Source organism: Lissotriton helveticus, chromosome 1_2 (assembly GCF_964261635.1).
Source record: "Lissotriton helveticus chromosome 1_2, aLisHel1.1, whole genome shotgun sequence".
NCBI classification, from domain to species: Eukaryota; Metazoa; Chordata; class Amphibia; order Caudata; family Salamandridae; genus Lissotriton; species Lissotriton helveticus.
This window is the reverse complement of record NC_136058.1, coordinates 326,340,764-326,345,763: the sequence shown is the minus strand read 5'-3', so window position 1 is coordinate 326,345,763 and position 5,000 is coordinate 326,340,764. Positions and strand designations below refer to the sequence as shown.

Genomic DNA, 5,000 nt, shown 5'->3' with positions numbered 1-5,000 from the left:
AAGGGAATACCAAGCCGAGTGTTAAAAACTGCATTTACTCACAGGCTTTGAGCAGGAAACACTGAAATGCTATTAAAGTGCAATATCCAAGGGAACACTGACTCTGTAATTTGGACTTTTCATCAATTCCATTTGGATCATCTTTGACAAACAACAGAATCAAAATAGGGTGAGGGGCCACCCGGATTTGAACCAGGGACCTCTTGATCTGCAGTCAAATGCTCTACCACTGAGCTATATCCCCAGCTTTTCAATAAAATCAGAATGACAAAATATCAGTACATCATGAAAGACTGTGAGGATCATACTAAGTTGTGCCAGAAAGTACAACCTTGAAACTGTGGAACAGGAGAAGTAGTCCTTAATATTATTTATTAAAGGAAAACTGGATCATTTAAAAAACAGATTTATTTGTTTCATTGTTATTTTATTTGAATAGGCAGTGGTACATAGGACCAATGCCTCTACATACAATGATTGTTTTGAAACATTCTTAAAGGGGAAGAGGTTTTTACGGGACACCTTATCATTTGAGGATTGGTTAGCACAATCACGGAGATGGTGATGAAGTATGATTGTTTTGGGCCAAATTATGGTGGAAAAACATTTCTACGTACCACTACAATTCGGTATTTGGAAGGTACACCCAAACACCCCTTTCGAATACATTCCATTTAATACATCAGAAAAAGCCATTTTGTGTTTGCAAATGGCCTGATTCTTCAGACCAGCCTTCTTGCAACTGCAATGATAGTTCATACATCTTGCACGTAGGCAGAGCTTTTAAGGAGAAATTAAATAGTTCCTACGTTGCACAAAAATGAAGTGCTTCCAACAAACACATACATTGCATGCACAGAGAAGAGGTGGAATATATGTAAGACTGAAGACACAGGTGAAATGAGTAATAGATTGACTGCTTCGCTGCCAAGTTTTATACGCCATTTCTTCAGTGCAATACAAGAAAGCACCAAACAGTATAACAAAGTTGTCAATTGGTTTCATAGTCCATTCCCTTTGTTTAGTGCTGTGAAAGGAAGAGCCGAATTCCAAAATTGATCAATGATGTTTCAGAAATTTCCCAAAGGGAATAACAAGCCGAGTGTTAAAAACTGCATTTACTCACAGGTTTTGAGCAGGAAACACTGAAATGCTATTAAAGTGCAATATCCAAGGGAACACTGACTCTGTCAAAGATGATCCAAATGGAATTGTTGAAAAGTCCAAATTACAAAATACAGAATCAAAATAGGGTGAGGGGACACCCGGATTTGAACCAGGGACCTCTTGATCTGCAGTCAAATGCTCTACCACTGAGCTATATCCCTAGCTTTTCAGTAAAATCAGAATGACAAAATATCAGTACATCATGAAAGAGTGTGAGGATCATACTAAGCTGTGCCAGACAGTACAACCTTGAAACTGTGGAACAGGAGAAGTAGTCCTTAATATTATTTATTAAAGGAAAACTGGATCATTTAAAAAACAGATTTATTTGTTTCATTGTTATTTTATTTGAATAGGCAGTGGTACATAGGACCAATGCCTCTACATACAATGATTGTTTTGAAACATTCTTAAAGGGGAAGAGGTTTTTACGGGACACCTTATCATTTGAGGATTTGTTACCACAATCATGGAGATGGTGATGAAGTATGATAGTTTTGGGCCAAATTATGGTGGAAAAACATTTCTACGTACCACTACAATTCGGTATTTGGAAGGTACAACCAAACACCCCTTTCGAATACCTTCCATTTAATACATCAGAAAAAGCCATTTTGCGTTTGCAAATGGCCTGATTCTTCAGACCAGCCTTCTTGCAACTGCAATGATAGTTCGTACATCTTGCACGTAGGCAGAGCTTTTAAGGAGAAATTAAATAGTTCCTACGTTACACATAAATGAAGTGCTTCAAACAAACACATTCTTTGCATGCACAGAGAAGAGGTGGAATATATGTAAGACTGAAGACACAGGTGAAATGAGAAATAGATTGACTGCTTCGCTGCCAAGTTTTATATGCCATTTCTTCAGTGCAATACAAGAAAGCAACAAACAGTATAACAAAGTTGTCAATTGGTTTCATAGTCCATTCCCTTTGTTTAGTGCTGTGAAAGGAAGAGCCGAATTCCAAAATTGATCAATGATGTTTCAGAAATTTCCCAAAGGGAATAACAAGCCGAGTGTTAAAAACTGCATTTACTGACAGGTTTTGAGCAGGAAACACTGAAATGCTATTAAAGAGCAATATCCAAGGGAACACTGACTCTGTCAAAGATGATCCAAATGGAATTGTTGAAAAGTCCAAATTACAAACAACAGAATCAAAATAGGGTGAGGGGACACGCGGATTTGAACCAGGGACCTCTTGATCTGAAGTCAAATGCTCTACCACTGAGCTATATCGCCAGCTTTTCAGTAAAATCAGAATGACAAAATATCAGTACATCATGAAAGAGTGTGAGGATCATACTAAGCTGTGCCAGAAAGTACAACCTTGAAACTGTGGAACAGGAGAAGTAGTCCTTAATATTATTTATTAAAGGAAAACTGGATCATTTAAAAAACAGATTTATTTCATTGTTATTTTATTTGAATAGGCAGTGGTACATAGGACCAATGCCTCTACATACAATGATTGTTTTGAAACATTCTTAAAGGGGAAGAGGTTTTTACGGGACACCTTATCATTTGAGGATTGGTTACCACAATCAATGAGATGGTGATGAAGTATGATTGTTTTGGGCCAAATTATGGAGGAAAAACATTTCTACGTACCACTACAATTCGGTATTTGGAAGGTACACCCAAACACCCCTTTCGAATACCTTCTATTTAATACATCAGAAAAAGCCATTTTGCGTTTGCAAATGGCCTGATTCTTCAGACCAGCCTTCTTGCAACTACAATGATAGTTCGTACATCTTGCACGTAGGCAGAGCTTTTAAGGAGAAATTAAATAGTTCCTACGTTGCACAAAAATGAAGTGCTTCAAACAAACACATACTTTGCATGCACAGAGAAGACTTGGAATATATGTGAGACTGTAGACACAGGTGAAATGAGAAATAGATTGACTGCTTCGCTGCCAAGTTTTATACGCCATTTCTTCAGTGCAATACAAGAAAGCACCAAACAGTATGACAAAGTTGTCAATTGGTTTCATAGTCCATTCCCTTTGTTTAGTGCTGTGAAAGGAAGAGCCGAATTCCAAAATTGATCAATGATGTTTCAGAAATTTCCCAAAGGGAATACCAAGCCAAGTGTTAAAAACTGCATTTACTCACAGGCTTTGAGCAGGAAACACTGAAATGCTATTAAAGTGCAATATCCAAGGGAACACTGACTCTGTCAATGATGATCCAAATGGAATTGATGAAAAGTCCAAATTACAAACAACAGAATCAAAATAGGGTGAGGGGCCACCCGGATTTGAACCAGGGACCTATTGATCTGCAGTCAAATGCTCTACCACTGAGCTATATCCCCAGCTTTGCAGTACAATCAGAATGACAAAATATAAGTACATCATGAAAGAGTGTGAGGATCATACTAAGTTGTGCCAGAAAGTACAACCTTGAAACTGTGGAACAGGCGAAGTAGTCCTTAATATTATTTATTAAAGGAAAACTGGATCATTTAAAAAACAGATTTATTTGTTTCATTGTTATTTTATTTGAATAGGCAGTGGTACATAGGACCAATGCCTCTACATACAATGATTGTTTTGAAACATTCTTAAAGGGGAAGAGGTTTTTACGGGACAACTTATCATTTGAGGATTTGTTACCACAATCATGGAGATGGTGATGAAGTATGATTGTTTTGGGCCAAATTATGGTGGAAAAACATTTCTACGTACCACTACAATTCGGTATTTGGAAGGTACAACCAAACACCCCTTTCGAATACCTTCCATTTAATACAGGGGTGCCCAAACCAGTCCTGGCGGGCCGTATCCATGCCAGATTTTTGGGATATCCCCATCTGGGGATCACGGTTCGATCCCCGGCACCGGCGGCAGATTAGCCCAGCACCAGGTGACTCTGGGAAATAGCTGGCGCCGCGGCTAGGGCGGCTGACTCCGGAATCTGGAGATTTTTTTATTTAAGGTTTTTGTAGAGCGCGTAGTAACCCTCGAGCATCCCAGAGATCAGGGTTCGATCCCCGGCACCGGCCGCAGATTAGCCCAGCACCACGTGACTCTGGGAAATAGCTGGCGCCGCGGCTAGGGAGGCTGACTCCGGAATCTGGAGATCACGGTTCGATCCCCGGCACCGGCCGCAGATTAGCCCAGCACCAGGTGACTCTGGGAAATAGCTGGCGCCGCGGCTAGGGCGGCTGACTCCGGAATCTGGAGATTTTTTTATTTAAGGTTTTTGTAGAGCGCGTAGTAACCCTCGAGCATCCCAGAGATCAGGGTTCGATCCCCGGCACCGGCCGCAGATTAGCCCAGCACCACGTGACTCTGGGAAATAGCTGGCGCCGCGGCTAGGGCGGCTGACTCCGGAATCAGGGGATCACGGTTCGATCCCCGGCACCGGCGGCAGATTAGCCCAGCACCATGTGACTCTGGGCAATAGCTTGCTTAATCTTCCCAACGGCCCCTAGCGCCTAGAGACCCTTACGGGTGATTGTGCGCCTTACAAATGTGGATTATTATTATTATTATTATTATTTGGGCCGATTCCGATCCGGTTCGTAAAAGCACATCTGCCCGAATCTGTCGGACAACCACGTACGCCCGGGAGAGGACTGCCCGGGACCCGTGGAGCCCGTCCTGGTCACTCTGACCTGCCATCGGCCTGGAGAAGGGAGCGCCGGACGCCCGGGGGGAGGACTGCCCGGGACCCGTGGAGCCCGTCCTGGGCACTCTGACCTGCCGTCTGCCCGGGGAAGGGAGCCCCGGACGCCCGGGGGGAGGACTGTCCGGGACCCATGGAGCCCGTCCTGGGCACTCTGACCTGCCGACGGCCCGGGGAAGGGAGCCCCGGACG

The 5,000-nt window shown here is 42.6% G+C and overlaps 2 non-coding genes across 2 annotated transcripts; both read right to left on the bottom strand.

Annotated features, from left to right (window-relative positions):
• Positions 1-172: 172 nt before the first annotated feature.
• On the bottom strand, positions 173-244 carry TRNAC-GCA (transfer RNA cysteine (anticodon GCA)). Its single transcript has one exon. It is a non-coding gene; the product is annotated as a tRNA-Cys (tRNA).
• A 1,012-nt stretch (positions 245-1,256) lies between these two features.
• Positions 1,257-1,328, bottom strand: TRNAC-GCA (transfer RNA cysteine (anticodon GCA)). Its single transcript has one exon. It is a non-coding gene; the product is annotated as a tRNA-Cys (tRNA).
• Between the last annotated feature and the right edge of the window lie 3,672 nt (positions 1,329-5,000).